Source organism: Schistocerca nitens, chromosome 12 (genome assembly GCF_023898315.1).
Source record: "Schistocerca nitens isolate TAMUIC-IGC-003100 chromosome 12, iqSchNite1.1, whole genome shotgun sequence".
NCBI classification, from domain to species: Eukaryota; Metazoa; Arthropoda; class Insecta; order Orthoptera; family Acrididae; genus Schistocerca; species Schistocerca nitens.
The window spans coordinates 29,771,952-29,791,528 of record NC_064625.1 but is presented as its reverse complement, the minus strand read 5'-3'; the positions used below and the strand labels follow the sequence as shown (position 1 = coordinate 29,791,528).

The window sequence follows — 19,577 nt, the reverse complement described above, 5'->3', positions numbered from 1 at the left end:
CAGCGGCCGGCTAGAGTCGTGGGAGTCCAACCATTCAGCCCCTAGTGGTAGTTTCACTTTTTAAAAAATTGATATCACTCTAGCTGTTTTCCAGTCTTTGGGAATACTCTTCTTCTTCCAACATTTGTTGTAGAGATGTAGCAGTCGTTGGTGTAGCATCGTTCCTCCATATTTTAATAATTCAGCATTAATGCAGTCCATTCCTGCTGCTTTTCTGTTCTTAAGTGATGTTAGTGCAGATGTTAATTAGTCATACTGTATTTCATCTAATCCTTTCTCGTCTAGTTGTCCAGTTTCAGTTTCTTGTGCTGTATGACCATCTTCCAATTCGCTGTAACGATTTATCCACTGTTCTTCTTCAATACTATTTATTTGTATCTTCTCTCTTTCTGTGTGTCTATGGTTTTCAAAACACTTTATACCATTTGTCGTCTTCCGTGGATATCCTGTTCGATATTAGAAATGAGCCTATCCCAGTGTTCCTGATGTTCTTTCCATACTAAGTATTTAGCGTTATTTCTTTTGTCCTTACGTATTGTTTCTACTCAATAGTGGGGTTGCATAACTGTTTTAAATATGAATTCTGAGATAAAAGGAGATAAAAGCTTATGCAGTAATTACAAAGGGATAAGCTTACTGGACTCAGCATACAAGGTGTATGCTAAGTTTTTAAATACAAGACTTAAAAACATAGCAGAAGCAGTACTACATGAGGAACAAATGGGTTTTACGAAAGACGCTCCACAATAGATGCAGTTTTTATTCTACAGCGCCGGCCGCGGTGGCCGAGCGGTGCTAGGCGCTACAGTCTGGAACCGCGCGACCACTACGGTCGCAGGTTCGAATCCTGCCTCGGGCATGGATGTGTGTGATGTCCTTAGGTTAGTTAGGTTTAAGTAGTTCTAAGTTCTAGGGGACTGATGACCTCAGATGTTAAGTCCCATAGTGCTCAGAGCCATTTGAACCATTTTTATTCTGCAGCAAATAATAGAAAAACGGAGAAAGTATAATAAATAAACGCACATTGCCTTTATTGACTTTCAAAAAGTTTTTGACAATGTCAATAGACAGAAACTTCGGGAAATAATGACGAATTGCGGATATCCAACGCATCTAGTAAATGCGATAAAATGTTTGTATCAAGACACAAATATCACTCTAGACCTCAATGGTAAAACAACTAAACAGATGCCAACTAACAATGGGGTACGACAAGGCTGCTGCATCTCTCCAACATTGTTCAACATCTACATTAATGAAATAATACATATATGGAAATAAGAATTTCAGAAAGGCATCTATCTAGACAGGAACATTCTTTTAAATAATTTAGTATATGCTGATCATGCAGTGATCCTAGCAGGTAAGGAAGATGAACTTCAGAAAGGAATCTACTTGCTACAACAAATAAGTGCAAAATTTAACATGGAAATTTCAAAAGAAAAAACTAAAACAGTGGCCTTTATGGGGAAACAACCAATCAGAGCCAAAATAGTGATAGATCAGAACATTCTAGAGCAAGTAAACCATTTCAGTCGAAAAGTCCCCTTTTGAAAAATTATACATGACTGTGCTTAATGGCCCTGACTAACATTAACCTATACCTTTCACAAATCACTTACCTCACAAAAATCTTTGTTACTCGAACTACTGCAATACAGTGAGCGCCACTACTGCCAGCTAAATAAAAGATTCAAACTACGGAAGGCACTAACTACTGATAGGCATAGTTAGCAAATGAAAGATTTTAATAGAGAACAAACAATGTATTTACCTTAATAGTCATAATATATATAGCAGTTCATGACATCCAGTCTTACAAATTTCAAAACTCCGCCATCTCTCTCCCCACATCCACCACTGCTGGCGGCTCACCTCCAACTCCTCAACGCTATGTGCTGTTCACATCCAGCTGCCCAACACTACAATGGCAGACAACAATGCAAACCAGCCACAGACTGCACACAGCACAGCCAGTGATTTTCATACAGAGCGCTACGTGGCGTTACCAATAAGAAAACCTAAACTGCCTACTTACATAGCCCCCATGCTCCCCACAAAAAATTTCACAAATTGTTTTGGGCAGTGCCCAATACAGATTTGAAGAGTTTTTTCATAATTACAATAACAAAGATATCAAATGCACACACTTAGTGATACAATGTTGGTCAAAAGCTAAAATTTTGTCACAGTCCATAAAGACAGTCCTGATCGTTCACCACAGTAAAATTGCAGTGTTTTTCTCACAGTCTGAGCAGTAAAAGAAAATGCACACAGAAGTAGTGGATTTCCATGCAGTCTTGAAGAAGTGGTGTTGTCCTTCCAACGGAAAGACAGTGCTGACTCTTTACATGGAGACAGGTAATGGGCCACAACAGAGCAAACCCACCGCAGAGTCAGTCGAATTTTTAAAGAATATTGGTAGGTAGGTCATCCCAGAGTAGACCCACTGTAGTCCTGGTAGAGATTACGGTATTGGTGGGCCACCAGAAGTGCAGACCCAGTGCAGTCCTTGTAGAAATAATGGTGTTGGTGAGTCATCGAAGGTGTAGACTCACTGTAGTCTTTGTAGAGATGGCTAGCAGCCATCTGTTGCAACTGTGCAGGTGCACAATCACCATTGAAGAGCCTTGTACTATATAGCAAGTCCATAAACCACCACTTGTGCACTCACAAAGTTTTTTTTTTAATTGTCCTTAGAAACAGCAATGCTGTTAACCAGTCCCTTGCTGAATTATTAACACACGTGCAAACACTATGAGTCCCTACTTCTCACATATTGTCCATATACTATGACCAACAGAAACGTGTGCAGTGAAATGTAACTTACAATTTACTTAGTTTGATGAAATGGTATCAATTACAATTTTATAACATAAGAATACAATAACAAAGGTACAAAATACATCATTAAAGAACATAACAATATAGATAACAATTGTAGTAACACAGGCTTTACAAAGGAATAGAAATAAACATGTACATCAGTGTTACAGGAATTATGACATAAGTAAATATATAAAATAATGAGACTAGTTTTCGAAACATTAATTTCACACATGAGCATTGAAACAGAACAGAATAAATAATTTCTAAACATCTTTACAAAGTAAATAACATAGTATTAGAAAAATTCTACAACAGAACAACATCAGCTAAACACATAAAGACAGGAAAAACACAAATATACAAGAGTTCACAAACACATAGTGGGATAACACAAGGAAAGGACAGGGTTTCTTTTACTGCAGTATTTTGCAAACAAGACTTTCTTTACTTCTCGGAGATCTCCCTTCGTTCTTCATTATTTCCAAAAAGTCCTATCTATACCTGCTTTCTGTACTTTTTTCGTATGACTTCTCAATGCATTTCATCGCAACTCATTATCTTATATAGTCTACCCCGTCTTAAGCTAACTTAAATCTACTGAGCTCAGATGCTAAACTAAGGGACGAGGCAATGCAGCAGCACAGAACAATTAACACAAACAGCAATGACAAAAAAATGGAAATTTGCAAAGCAAGCTACAGCAAATCTAAATTACCAAGCAATGCAACATTACAACTAATATGAGCCAATGTGCAGCAACAAGAAAAATAAATCAGTAGTAAAACTAGCTTAACAGAGTAATACAAAGTGAAATTTAGTAGCACTATGCCTGGCAAACAGCAGCAGCAAATGTAATAACTTATATCTAAACATCACAACGCTCAAGCAAAAAAAAAAAAATAGTACACTAAAGACAACAATGCAGATAAAGGAAATGTATATTCACATCTTAATATCTATGTCATTAAAGTGGTGCACCACAACTTATTCTACAAAATAAATTACCAAGTACTTGAAAAGAAAATTATGAATGCAGTTCTTGTGAAGGTAAATGTCTTTATGTGCTCCCTCATTTTTTTGAAAAAAAAGAAAATATTATTTACTCGATCTGTAGACAGAAAATATTTATATTAGTATATCTACAAAATTTTATTTTAACCAACGCTGAAGTGCAGCTAGAAACTAGATATTAAACAAAATGAGTTAATAAATTCATAAAGCAAGCCATATGGCATTTCTCTCAACTAGCAAGAGAATAGCCGTGAATGTTTCTCCTCGTTTCATTAGGCATTTTAGTAAATATCATAAATTAAGAGCTCCACAGTATAATCATATGTTTTCAAGTTTGAGCGTGTCGTATTTGCGATGCTTTCTACAAAGGAATGTCAATAGTGAGGATAATGGCCTCCCTTTTTTTTCTACCTGTGCCTCTGAAAAGGCACACACTAATGGCTTTTTCTCCAGGCGCCTGACACAGCTGGGTGCCCACGACGCATTATGTGCAGGTGGTCACTTAACTTTCTTATGGAAATATTTACAACAGCAGTTTCCGCTACAGTGACAGTCTCATATAAAAATATTTCACAGGTCAAGAATTTGAGTTACAAATCTGTAGAAACAAAATCCTGTAAATATAACAGTGTCCAAAAAATTTTCGTCGGCATTGTGGTACATTCACACATTTACACACATTTCATAACTCTTAAAGTATGACTCTTGGTTTCCAACATCCTTTTTCACAAGTCAGAGTCCCTAACCACTACTCATTATTCATTACCTTATTACACATATACATATTCGTCGACACTTCTTCAATATTTCATCATAATAAATACATATCATAATAAACATTCCTCAACAAGATAATACACATTGTCATCGTAATAATATCATAACACCTCAGTCAAATCTCAAAAACGTCGTATCTTGCTGCAATAATTTCAAACCCTAAAAAATATTCTCTGCTCATTTCAGTAGTGTCATCTACCTCAAACGTACCTTAAAAATCATAATGTCATACCAAATACATCATTCAAAGCTCTCATAGAATCACAGTGGTTCTGAAAAAATATGAAGAGTTCACAAAGTACATACAAAATACAGTTTCATAAGTGTGAAGTTATCCAACTGCGTAATTGTGTAAACATCTGTCACTGACGTAGTAAAAAAATGTTTGTTTCTCTGTTAAATAATCAGGTAGCTGTGTAATTCTGTGTTGGAGAAATATGGTACCGATGTGTAAAGTTGTATAAGCAAATACCATATTAGCTAGGGCTCCTTGTGCTTGCCACACACATGGTACACAAAGTAAGCGTGTACCCCCCTGAGGATTAATGTAATTATACCCTCAGGTGTTACAGATTACAGCAATGGAATGAAATGTATCATGGAAAACTTTCTTTGTAATTCAAAAATCTTTAAAAATAAATGTTTTAAGTACAAATTTAATCACTCAAATACGTGTACTGCAGCGCTGGTAAAAAATGTGCCTAGTGTCGTAATTATCGTCGTCCGTAAGCAAAGTTCTGTGGAAGTCAATGTACTTACCTTGTAACAAACAAAAGCGAAATGCTAGGCGTATAGATATCGTAGCTATCACGTACATTACCGTGATCAAGAAAGTACTATACTGTAACGTATTGTTGTGCTACGAAAAAGGCTGTCTCATTGTAGCTATACCACAAAAGGTACTACTAAAACATGTTTTACTTTCCAGAAGAATTCAGAAAAACTGTGCAGATATAAAACAGATACACCGCAAAAACAACATTGTAAATTGTCACTCATTAGTAGCGTCGTGATAAAATCGTGTAGCTGTCACATAAACTAACCACTGCGTCATCTGGTATCTCACAGAAAGTACTTTAAATCCGGAATGTATTTTCAAGTAAACCAAAATGTTGCATAACACCTCAGTCAAATCTCATTAGCAGTACTGGTAAATGTTCTAAGTATGTGAGCCTTATAGACGTTACGTAATCGTGCAACTAACAAGCAAGAATGTACACACACAATAACACTGTGTCATCTGTTCACAATAACAATGCATTCGTAATTTCTGTTTAAATAAGTTCTCTTGGTTCTTGACTGGATATTTAACTTCAAACATTGTTGCATGTTAACAGATTCTAAGTCTGACAAAGCATACTAGAAATGTGAAGTGAAAAATTGTATGGCAAAGACTAAGTTATAAAGCAGATTATCTTTCAATAAACTGTTTTACATGTGAAATGTGGTGCAATCCTTTCCTCTTCCTAGTACGCGGAGGTTCAACTTGAACGGAATTATCATGCGGTATACGTCGGTGAGGAATGCTAAAATTTTTCTCAAGGTTAGCGTCTATGTTATTTTTCTCTGAGCCAGCCGGCGCACACGGCTGCCTGCGGTGCGAGTCATTGTCTGTTCCTTTGTTGGCGCGCGTCGTTATTGGGATTAGGAGACCTAGCTTCTACAAATTCATGTTGTCGAAAGTGCCCTGCTCTGTTTGAATCCCGCCAGTTCTGATGAAATTCAGGTCTGTCGTTATGATTATCTCGTCTGTCGTCATGTCGGTAGATTTCATAATTTCTTTCTTGTCGGTCATGTGGTGGAGAATTTCTTTCTGAAGCGTAACTGCACACTGAACTGTTGCGTCTGAAGTTATTCTGTCTCCCTTGATAATAATTGTTTTGGTTCCCATATTGTCTGTTTCTAAGGTAATCTCTGTCATATTCATTACTACGGAAATGCGATCTTTCTCTGTAACTATTAGCCAGTGGTTGTCATATGGGTGGTGTCTGTTTTGGTCACGATTTTCGTTGTAAGAATAGACTTGTCGTGTCCAGTTATTGTTTCTGTCGTCACAGAATTGTGACGGATGTGACCTGTAGTGATTGTTTTCCTGTTTTCGCATCCCGCGACTGTCTGTGTCAATTTCTAATTCTTATAAGAGTCCCTGAAAAGCTTCAATGTCGTCTTTGCAACGTCCTGCCAAAATAATATTTCTTAAATGTTCAGGCAATTTCATTAAGCAAATGTGGATGAGTTCTGAAGGGCTGTATGGGTTTGAAAGATATTGATTCTTATGCAACATGTCTTCAAAATATTTGACAAGACTGGAAAATTCAGATTGTTCAAAGTGTTTCATCATCATCATGCTATGTTTTACTCGGTCTTGTGTAGCTTGAGACCAATATGCTGAGAGGAAGGCATGAACTGATCTGAAAGTTCAACTACTTTCTCTGATAATGAACTAATTTCCTCCATGTGTCTTTCTACTGTGTCCTTTAAGTTTTCCTGAGTTTTTGCAAGTTGCGTAACCGAATCTGTAGATGCAACTAAGTCAATTTTAGCTTGCAAGGTCTCATGATTTTCATGAACAATAATTTGCAGTTCTTTTATGGCTGCTTCGTGATTCTGTAATGCATTTTCATGCCGCGAAAAAATAGGTTGAAAATGCTAACAAATTTGTGTTTTTACGTCGTTACAGACTTTTTGACATTTCGATTCGATTTTATGTATCTCAGTAGTTAAATCTTCACGTGTTTGTTCAAGCGTGGTGTGAAGATTTTGTTCCATTGCGTCTAACTGTTGCTGTGTTTGTCTCTGGTGTTGTTCCATTGTGTCTAACTTTTGAAGATTTAGTTCCATTGTGTCTAACTTTTGAAGCTTTTGCTGTGTTTGTCTCTGATTTTGTTCCATTGTGTCTAACTTTTGAAGCTTTTGTCCCATTTGTTGCATTAATTGTAATAACAATGCACTGGTGTCTGAAACATGTTCCTCAGTGCTTTTCGGCAGTGAATTTGCACCGGCAACATTCACATTTTGACAAGCGGAAAATGTGTCTTGACTCATTTGAGAAAACGGTGAGAACCCAAAATCTGAGTCTACAGTATTTGCAATATTGTGTTCTGTCATTCCCGATTCCTGAGGCAAGCTGTTGCCGACCGATCGATCGCTAATGCTTCCCTGTTCACTACCTGTTTCACTGTCTACACCATTATTTGACGCCCGCTCCATTTCCCTATGCACAGTTACCAAATTGCTACTTTGAATGTCTGTTACTTCTTTACACAGTGGTGCTGATAAGCTACGCTCGTCGTCACTATCATTTCTCAGTTTACTTTGGAGCCTAGTGTTACTTTTTTCACACGCCATTATTGTCATAATATTTCACACGACAACACAGAAAAGCACAATTTGAAGAGCAAAATAACAAAACACATTAACATAGCATTGAAAATAATATCTAGTTAATTGCAAGCGCAGCTGCGAAAAACTTCGTGCAAATCTACATGCATGCCACAGCTGTGTACAACAATGAAAAACTACAACTACAAAGGAAATTCTCTCTATAATTACGCGCTAGCAATAAACAAAATCTACACTAATTACACAAACTACAAGAAAAAATCAGAAGATTCCAGTGAGGTATCCTCGGCTAAGGGTCGACATATGAAAAGTCCCCTTTTGAAAAATTATACATGACTGTGCTTAAACTAACACACAATATTTTTAGCGCAACGCAATCTGAATTTCAATAATCCCTACAAAAGAATGGCCCTGACTAACATTAACCTATACGTTTCACAAATCACTTACCTCGCAAAAATCTTGGTTACTCGAACTACTGCAATACAGCGAGCGCCACTACTGCCAGCTAAATAAAAGATTCAAACTACGGAAGGCACTAACTACTGATAGGCATAGTTAGCAAATGAAAGATTTCAATAGAGAACAAACAATGTATTTACCTTAATAGTCATAATATATATAGCAGTTCATGACATCCAGTCTTTCAAATTTCAAAACTCCGCCATCTCTCTCCCCACATCCACCACTGCTGACGGCTCACCTCCAACTGCTCAACGCTATGCGCTGTTCACATCCAGCTGCCCTACACTACAATGGCAGACAACAATGCAAACCAGCCACAGACTGCACACAGCACAGCCAGTGATTTTCATACAGAGCGCTACGTGGCGTTACCAATAAGAAAACCTAAACAGCCTACTTACACAGTTACCCCGGATGTGAAATGACATATGGCTAGAGCAGAGATATTTAAATTAAGCTTAGTAAATTTTGTTGCGTATGTGGATCAGTCAACAGGAACCTAAAAAAACAAAACCAGGAAAGACGCTTAAACTAAATTTTACAAAACTGTAGCAGTTCTCACACTGCTCAACGGAAGTGAGACCTGGGTGATTACCAAGAAGCAAGACAGCCGGATTCAGGCACAAGAAATGAAATTCCTTAGAGGTGTTAAAGGTTGCACAAGAGAAGATAGGCTAAGAAATCAAGATGTTAGAGAAGAACTGCCAATCTTTAGCCTCAATGATAAAATTCGAGATTACAGAAGAAAATGGAACGAACATCTACAAAGAATGGCGAATGAGAGACTTATTATATATAATATATATAATATACTATAAGTGCCATGGGAGAAGAGACAGAGGAAGACCCCGACAGAGATGGCTACTGTAATAGGCAATTCCTGCCTAATACCTGAAGAGAAGATGATGGTAATTTCACTGTCCTCCTATCTCTCTCCGTAGACGCTCACGATAGTAGCACGTGAACATTCGACCAGCTTAGCCTTTTCCGAGATACTCGTTCACAGGCTCTGCGTAATAATAATCTGCCCTTTGTCTAAGTCGTTTATCTCAACGAATTTCCGCATTTGCAGCCCATATCTTAGCTAGGGTGATTCCCCGTCCATGTCTGCTCCGCCTACATACTTTCGTTACCGCGTCACGTGCCTGCAGCCACAAAGTGGCATCCAGCGTCGCGATGGGTAGGGGTCATAATATTTTGGCTCATACCAACGTCACCATTTTCTCTTTGTCAATTTCCGATAAACGAATCACGACGAATACAGATTCGTGATTGTCACATACGCAATGAAACATTATTTTCCCAAACGTCTTATAACAGCAATTCTCTTCGCCACGTACACAAAAAGCTAGATCAAAACAAGAAGAAAATCAGCACCGTTTGCAGATGACCTGTTTCTCAACATACAGACGTCATAAGCCAACAATGCAAGTCAAAGACACACGTAGCTCATGCTGACCTCGCTAGATGTTAGTACAAGACTTATGAATTTTATACCACTGGTACGCATTAGGAGCCAGCACAACAAAGTGTGTCCCGGCAACAATGGTCAATAGTCAAGGATATGACAGGAACGATCGACCACTCGAACCAAGTAGCTGCAGTAAACATGGGCTCTAAAGTGCATACCTTAAGAGTTATGAGCAATAGCTCAGTAGAAGACCATTTGTTACATAGTAGCGAAGATGTACAAGAATCCACGCCCTTGAGGTACGCATCTTGGAGCCCATGTTTACTAGACTTTCTTGGTTCGAATGATTGTTGGTTCAAATGGCTCTGAGCACTATGGGACTCAACTGCTGTGGTCATAAGTCCCCTAGAACTTAGAACTACTTAAACCTAACTAACCTAAGGACAGCACACAACACCCAGCCATCACGAGGCAGAGAAAATCTCTGACCCCGCCGGGAATCGAACCCGGGAACCCGGGCGTGGGAAGCGAGAACGCTACCGCACGACCACGAGATGCGGGCGAATGATCGTTGCTGTCATATCCCTGAATACAGGTCATTCCTTCTGGGACACACTGTGTTGTCACCGGACCGCTAAGTTGAATCTGATGCTTTCTATTAACAGCGATCGGGTAGATACAAGCTCTGCTGTCTGTACTATTGTGTCCAGCTTCCGATGTGAACATGTTTCTTCTTTTATTTCGTTCCTTTGACAGTGACGAAATGCCGAAACGTGTATGGAAGAGAAAAAATAAAGATTCTGTTGCCAAAATGAGAGTTTCATTATAAGGTGACAATATGCTTTAGTATTTAACCACAAAGTATTTTTCATATCCACAGACACCTGTGTCTGTGCCTATCTACCACCATATTGACAGATCGGTAAGGTCCTCACATACGAGCGACTTATCGCAGCGATCTGTCGCAAGAGCGATCCATCGCTTTGCAGATCACACATGTGTGGGCAAATTGCAGCGATCGGCCGCTGATCGCACGGAAATCCCAGGCAGTCTGCTGGGTCGCATGCGATTCGTGCTCGCATTACAGCTGTCATTGCTTTCTCTATGTATCAAGCGCTGTTGTGTAGTTTTCTGTCGTTTCGCTTTGTCCACATTGAGTAAGAAACGCGAGTTAGAATTTATGGTTCTCCAGGCACCACGAACTACTCTGAGAAGTGAAGTGGGAGCCATAGATGCCACTTACATTAAGAAGTATTACAAAATGCGCCCTCAGAGTTTCCAGTGATTAGCATTTTTAAGCTTGTGCTAAAGGAACAGAAGTGATACGAAGTTCACAGTAGTGATACTACGCGCTCTGTCTATGATTTGGACGTATCTGTTATCTATAAAATAATTATACACATTATTAAAGTTTTTAACTTCCAAACAGTAAGACACGTAACGTTACAGTAGGTAACAGGACATTATTCAGGGAAAATTTAATGTATAATTATATTCAAGTCAGCCCGCATCTCGTGGTCGTGCGGTAGCGTTCTCGCTTCCCACGCTCGGGTTCCCAGGTTCGATTCCCGGCGGGGTCAGGGATTTTCTCTGCCTCGTGATGGCTGGGTGTTGTGTGATGTCCTTAGGTTAGTTAGGTTTAAGTAGTTCTAAGTTCTAGGGGACTGATGACCATAGATGTTAAGTCCCATAGTGCTCAGAGCCATTTGAACCATTTTTATATTCAAGTCACTTCTCACTTCACATAATCGAATCCTTCTACCTACAATTTACACCAGTAAGTACGGTAATCAGCAGTTCTGATATTGATAACATCTCTATAGATACGTCGAGTAAACTTTGTAAGCACTTGCAGTTAAGCTATTACACTGATGAATAAAAAACGGAATTCATTACTAATAAACATAAAACTAGAATGAGATTTTCAGTCTGCAGCGGAGTGTCCGCTGATATGAAACTTCCTGGCAGATTAAAACTGTGCGCCGGACCGAGACTCGAACTCGTGACCTTTGCCTTTCGCGGGCAAGTGCTCTACCATCTGAGTTACCCAATCACGACACACGCCCCGTCCTCACAGCTTTGCTTCCGCCAGTACCTCGTCTCCTACCTTCCAAACTTTACAGAAGTTCCGGCACAAGGTTTCAATCTGCCAGGAAGTTTCATATCAGCGCACACTCCGCTGCAGAGTGAAAATCCCATTCTGCAAACATCCCCTAGGCTGTGGCTAAGCCATGTCTCCGCAATATCCTTTCTTTCAGGAGTGCTAGTCCTGCATGATTCGTAGGAGAGCTTCTGTAAAGTTTGGAAGGTAGGAGACGAGGTACTGACGGAAGTAAAGCTGTGAGGACGGGGCGTGAGTCGTGCTTGGGTAGCTCAGATGGTAGAGCACTTGCCCGCGAAAGGCAAAGGTCACGAGTTCGAGTCTCGGTCCGGCACACAGTTTTAACCTGCTAGGAAGTTTCAAACATAAAACTGATTGTATTGGCACACTGGAAAATCTGCAAAACCTGTTTGGCGTCAGTCGAAAATGTGATATATTCTGCAAAGTATCCTACAGTTTGTAAGAAAAGCGTTTCAAAACATGTGTAATCTTTATAAATGTCAAAGGCAATGTCCTGACTGACTGACTGACTCATCACCGCCCAGTCCAAACTCCTGAGGATGGAAATTTGAAATTTGGAGAAGGTTTTTATCTTAACACTGTAGGCATCGTTTAGCAAGGGATTGTTCGAAATTCCACTCCTAAGGAGGTAAAATATGGGATGAAAGGCTTTTTGAAAGTACGAGGGCAGTTCAATAAGTAATGCAACACATTTTTTTTCTCGGCCAATTTTGGTTGAAAAAACCGGAAATTTCTTGTGGAATATTTTCAAACATTCCCGCTTCGTCTCGTATAGTTTCATTGACTTCCGACAGGTGGCAGCGCTGTACGGAGCTGTTAAAATGGCGTCTGTAACGGATGTGCGTTGCAAACAATGGGCAGTGATCGAGTTTCTTTTGGTGGAAAACCAGGGCATCTCAGATATTTATAGGCGCTTGCAGAATGTCTACGGTGATCTGGCAGTGGAAAAAAGCACGGTGAGTCGTTGGGCAAAGCGTGTGTCATCATCGCCGCAAGGTCAAGCAAGACTGTCTGATCTCCCGCGTGCGGGCCGGCCGTGCACAGCTGTGACTCCTGCAATGGCGGAGCGTGCGAACACACTCGTTCGAGATGATCGACGGATCACCATCAAACAACTCAGTGCTCAATTTGACATCTCTGTTGGTAGAGCTGTCACAGTTGTTCACCAGTTGGGATATTCAAAGGTTTGTTCCCGCTGGGTCCCTCGCTGTCTAACCGAACACCATAAAGAGCAAAGGAGAACCATCTGTGCGGAATTGCTTGCTCGTCATGTGGCTGAGGGTGACAATTTCTTGTCAAAGATTGTTACAGGCGATGAAACATGGGTTCATCACTTCGAACCTGAAACAAAACGGCAATCAATGGAGTGGCGCCACACCCACTCCCCTACCAAGAAAAAGTTTAAAGCCATACCCTCAGCCGGTAAAGTCATGGTTACAGTCTTCTGGGACGCTGAAGGGGTTATTCTGTTCGATGTCCTTCCTCATGGTCAAACGATCAACTCTGAAGTGTATTGTGCTACTCTTCAGAAATTGAAGAAACGACTTCAGCGTGTTCGTAGGCATAAAAATCTGAACGAACTTCTCCTTCTTCATGACAACGCAAGCCCTCACACAAGTCTTCGCACCCGAGAGGAGCTCACAAAACTTCAGTGGACTGTTCTTCCTCATGCAGCCTACAGCCCCGATCTCGCACCGTCGGATTTCCATATGTTTGGCCCAATGAAGGACCCAATCCGTGGGAGGCACTACGCGGATGATGAAGAAGTTATTGATGCAGTACGACGTTGGCTCCGACATCGACCAGTGGAATGCTACCACGCAGGCATACAGGCCCTCATTTCAGGGTGGCGTAAGGCCGTAGCATTGAATGGAGATTACGTTGAAAAATAGTGTTGTGTAGCTAAAAGATTGGGGAATAACCTGGTGTATTTCAATGCTGAATGAAACAACCCCTGTTTCAGAAAAAAAAAGTGTTGCATTACTTATTGAACTGCCCTCGTATGTCACTATTAAGGGAATTTTGAAGCTAGAACTAGGAAAACTGGTATTTGACTTCTCTGTTAGAAATAAAACACACGTTTGTCACTGTTTTTGGAAATTCAACCAGTAAGGGGGTAAAATAGTGGGTGAAACTTCTTTTGAAAATAAATAGTCACTAAAGAACTACTAAAGGATTTATGATGGTATATTTATGACAATTGATATTTGACTTCTTGGTTATAAATAAAAAAATAGGTGTTTCATTGTTTCTGGAAATGCAGCCTCTAACGGAGTGCAGTAGTGGACGAAAATTTTTAAGAAAATATTTCGTTACATTAAAAAAAATTTTAAAGCTAAATTCATGAAAATTGGTGTTTCACTTCTCGGTTAGATGTAAAGAAATATTTATTATGGGATGAAAGTTACTATGCAAATATCTCCACGAGAACGTAAAAGGCATGATTAACAATAACTCAGGATTCCAGTTACCAGAATCACTTCTGGGTCAGAAGTATATTCAGAAGAGGCCTTGCATATATAGCCCTAATTAGCGTGAGAAGCTTAGAAGGTATTGCAGTTTGTGAACAACATAAAAATTCGATTAAATCAAAATCATTCTTAAATATCTTCAACATTTCGCGGCCCTGTCAGCAACTGTATAAACATTAATTTTAATTTTAATAACCAACAGCCTCAGTTGCACTGTTTACCTAGAATTTACCTAGGTTTCAATCGGGATAACCCAACCTTATTCAGAATAACAGTAACTGCCGTTTGTCCGTAGTGGACATCATCAAGCTAAAACTACAAATCCATAAACTATCGTCAGACTGAAAAAACTTATCTGAAACTGCCTCAGCCCCACTTCAGGACCGCGATGCGACAGCCACGAGTGCTGTACTGGAACTATTAACAAACGGCAGTTACTTTTATTCTGAAGGAGGTTGGGTTATTCCGACTGAGACCTAGGTAAATTATAGGTAACTGAAGCTGTTGGTTATTAAAATTAAAAATAATTCTGCCAGCCATACAGTATACGTTAGCGAATCGACGAGGAATAAGCCTGTAAATTGTAATTGCGGTTTACTGTAAATTTATGTATTGCAAGTATTCGTGGGGATCCGGAAATCAACTGCAACTGGTGCTAGACATAATTCATTTTATATTGCAGAACTTCTCGACACAGTGGCGTTCATTACGTTGATTGAAATTGCTTGGGAATCCGCTCGTGTGTGGGGTGTGGAAGTAAGCGATCGACTGCAGGTGACATCGCATGCGACGAATCGCTGCGATGTGTCGCTCGTGTGTGGGGCCCCTTTAGGGACAGCTTGGCCCAAAACAAGAACAAAAAATACCGTTTCAGGGTAGCGAGAGGCAATTGGAGAGCTTTGTTTCGGAGCAGCTGTATGCGGTCGTGTCCTTCGGGCGCTGTCGCAGACATTACGAAAGCAAAATGTTTACACGTGACAGATTGACGGAACAATCTGTCAGCCAACGCTCCAAAGAATAGTGTATTTTGTCACTGCAGCTATTTTTGGGAGGAACGGGAGGGAAATAAAACTTGGTCCATATTTTCGATATGTGAGTGATTGTTTCGCTGGCTTCTGCTTCTGGAACATTAACGTATGACCGAAAACTTTTTTTTGTAATTTATAGTGGTCAGTGTATTGAGTAGATGTCTGGGCGATTAGTGTTACTTGCTACAGTGCATATTTTGTCCTTAAATGATCATTTAGCGTAACGTAAATCGAGGAGTATTAAAGTTACGCTACAAGTCACAGAGAGTACCATAACCTCAATGTCCATTCCCTGTTTAGCACAAGGTTCATTTTTACTCGAAGCATGAGGCGATGCTAGTCTTGACCCGTGAATCATTAATGATTCAATCGTGGGTAAATACTTGCGGCAGTCAACCCCATGTCATTCCAAGCATGTGGGTCAATTTGTACCTCTCTATCTACATTATTCCGTGATTTCTACAGTTTTCGACTTTTTGATCACCCAGTAATATATACACTCCTGGAAATGGAAAAAAGAACACATTGACACCGGTGTGTCAGACCCACCATACTTGCTCCGGACACTGCGAGAGGGCTGTACAAGCAATGATCACACGCACGGTACAGCGGACACACCAGGAACCGCGGTGTTGGCCGTCGAATGGCGCTAGCTGCGCAGCATTTGTGCACCGCCGTCGTCAGTGTCAGCCAGTTTGCCGTGGCATACGGAGCTCCATCGCAGTCTTTAACACTGGTAGCATGCCGCGACAGCGTGGACGTGAACCGTATGTGCAGTTGACGGACTTTGAGCGAGGGCGTATAGTGGGCATGCGGGAGGCCGGGTGGACGTACCGCCGAATTGCTCAACACGTGGGGCGTGAGGTCTCCACAGTACATCGATGTTGTCGCCAGTGGTCGGCGGAAGGTGCACGTGCCCGTCGACCTGGGACCGGACCGCAGCGACGCACGGATGCACGCCAAGACCGTAGGATCCTACGCAGTGCCGTAGGGGACCGCACCGCCACTTCCCAGCAAATTAGGGACACTGTTGCTCCTGGGGTATCGGCGAGGACCATTCGCAACCGTCTCCATGAAGCTGGGCTACGGTCCCGCACACCGTTAGGCCGTCTTCCGCTCACGCACCAACATCGTGCAGCCCGCCTCCAGTGGTGTCGCGACAGGCGTGAATGGAGGGACGAATGGAGACATGTCGTATTCAGCGATGAGAGTCGCTTCTGCCTTGGTGCCAATGATGGTCGTATGCGTGTTTGGCGCCGTGCAGGTGAGCGCCACAATCAGGACTGCATACGACCGAGGCACACAGGGCCAACACCCGGCATCATGGTGTGGGGAGCGATCTCTTACACTGGCCGTACACCACTGGTGATCGTCGAGGGGACACTGAATAGTGCACGGTACATCCAAACCGTCATCGAACCCATCGTTCTACCATTCCTAGACCGGCAAGGGAACTTGCTGTTCCAGCAGGACAATGCACGTCCGCATGTATCCCGTGCCACCCAACGTGCTCTAGAAGGTGTAAGTCAACTACCCTGGCCAGCAAGATCTCCGGATCTGTCCCCCATTGAGCATGTTTGGGACTGGATGAAGCGTCGTCTCACGCGGTCTGCAGGTCCGGCACGAACGCTGGTCCAACTGAGGCGCCAGGTGGAAATGGCATGGCAAGCCGTTCCACAGGACTACATCCAGCATCTCTACGATCGTCTCCATGGGAGAATAGCAGCCTGCATTGCTGCGAAAGGTGGATATACACTGTACTAGTGCCGACATTGTGCATGGTCTGTTGCCTGTGTCTATGTGCCTGTGGTTCTGTCAGTGTGATCATGTGATGTATCTGACCCCAGGAATGTGTCAATAAAGTTTCCCCTTCCTGGGACAATGAATTCACGGTGTTCTTATTTCAATTTCCAGGAGTGTATGTATATAGAGTTAAGGGTCACCAGCTGTTTGACCATCTTCTTCCGTGCAGATGCACAAACAGTGCCCGAACTCTTATGGGAATCAGCAAAAAGCTGCGAGTAATGAGTATAATGGGTAGGGGCACTATGAATATAATGCAGGTCAAAAAGTTGGGAATGTGCGTCGCACGGGAGGCGTGCCAGAGATAAGTCCCTGCAGTCGCACTATCCTCTGTGCCCTCGGTGGCTCAGATGGATAGAGCGTCTGCCATGTAAGCAGGAGATCCCGGGTTCGAGTCCCGGTCAGGGCACACATTTTCAACTGTCCCCATTGACTTACATCAACGCCTGTATGCAGCTAGGGGTACTCATTTCATTGTAATATAAATATCATTGCTGATGTTTGCTTAGGTTCCTGCCTAACCAGACCCTCGGAAATCGCGAAATATTCGGAACCAACTGCAAAGTATTTCTGACAAGTAAGACTAGGAATACAAGTGCTTCTTGTTTCACTCGCAGCAGTTTAAGCTGTACTCTTAGATTCTGCCTATTTGCACTCTCGTAAATCTCAACATATTCCGAATAAAGAGCAAATTATTTCTAAGAAGCCAGAATACAAATATCATTGTTCACCATTTCACTTGCAGGGCTTCCAGCTTTCGTTTTTTAACAAATAAATTGGGTACTGACAGTGCAGGCTCGTATATGTAAATAACATCGAATATTGCAGAACATAGTTCTAGTATATGAATAAGGAAGAACCAGAAATAGTTACAAACGCTGAAATGGATTACTTGGTAGCTGGATGCGAATCTACTTTTTTTTTTTTCCAACACTGTAACCACATGCCTGTAAACTCTTGAGTAACAGCTCTCTGCATTGGTACAGTCTGCACGGAATACCATGGCTGGCAGATGCGCACATGGCTGGGCACACGTCGGGAGACAGTAGTGGTGGGGGTTACGGGCAGGCGCTGTAGGGGAAATGCCGAGTTCTGGAGGGAAAGTGCTGTTCTAAACTGGAGCCTACGCTCGCATGTTTTGTAAATCTTAAGCGGGGCCCCTCCACGCCCGCACTTGTGTGCCTACCATTCAAAATGATCTGTCACCTCTGCTTTCATTAGTATCCAAACCGAATTCTAGTGAAAGCGCAGTGACTAATTTTCGCCTGGCTTGTTAACCATTTCAGAATTTCAGAGAAGTGCCACGAGTGCCGAATTTTGAGTAAAACTTACACATTTCTCTTGTTTCCATGTTAAAATTTGCTTTTTTATCCAAAACTCAGCTCACTAACATGTTGTGCAGAAGCAGCGGCGACAGAATTCCGAAACAGAGCTTTTTTAAGTTTACTAAGTGAGGAACTGAGGAAAAGCAGCCTATGAAAAAAAACCTCTAGCATTTCTCATTTCACCAGCTGTCGATCGCCCTTAAAAATTACATTCTTTCACCAAAAAGGTCTGCAGGTAGTGGAACAACACAGTAGAAAACGAAGTTTTGCATAATAGCTATACGCCAAAATACTCTTCTCTTTGTATGCTATCACTGCCAAAATTTCATTTCAGTATCTCAAGTGGTTTATGAAATATGAGGAATGTTCTGCATATTTCACTCTGGCTTTATCGCTGGTGCGGCGCCTTCGCAAATGAGTACATTACCTCAGATCGATTTTCTCGAAACTGGTGACAGAGCTCCACCCGAGTTTAAAGAAAAATTCAATATGTTAGCTACATTTCAGATGCAGTAACATATAATTTAATATGCACCAAACGCAAAATCATAGCGACCCCTGTTTCTCATTGCTTCCAGTGTAACTATGACCATTAAAATGATGGACGCATCATCATGAACCTGGCATATAAAGCCACAAATAAAGCAAAAAAGATATTTTTTACCGAATAGTTTCCATAAAATCTCTTGAGAAATACTGCAGAGCGTGCGCCTCGATACTATCATCGCCGACCGGCCGAAAGATGGCAGACGTGTCGACCTCCCCTTCCGAACAAACGAAGGAACCCACCCAGGGCTTTGGACAAAAATTGGTTATACTGCATCGTGCAGTGTATCCTGTGAGGACGTTGTCATTTATCGCAGGATTTTCCAAATGCTTTTAAAGCATTTAATCATAACAAATCGTATCGAAAGTGATTTTTTGCGATAAATCATTAATGTGGTTTCGCCTTCAAAAGGCATACTGTAATAACAAGCAAGTTATACACTGAAG

At 41.3% G+C, this 19,577-nt stretch overlaps 1 protein-coding gene and 1 non-coding gene across 2 annotated transcripts in view; both read left to right on the top strand.

The window, feature by feature from the left end:
• LOC126215126 (corticotropin-releasing factor-binding protein) overlaps positions 1–19,577 on the top strand; it is a 1,136,034-nt gene that overhangs the window by 842,970 nt on the left and 273,487 nt on the right. The window lies entirely within an intron of this gene.
• On the top strand, positions 17,594–17,668 carry Trnat-ugu (transfer RNA threonine (anticodon UGU)). The gene has a single exon. It is a non-coding gene; the product is annotated as a tRNA-Thr (tRNA).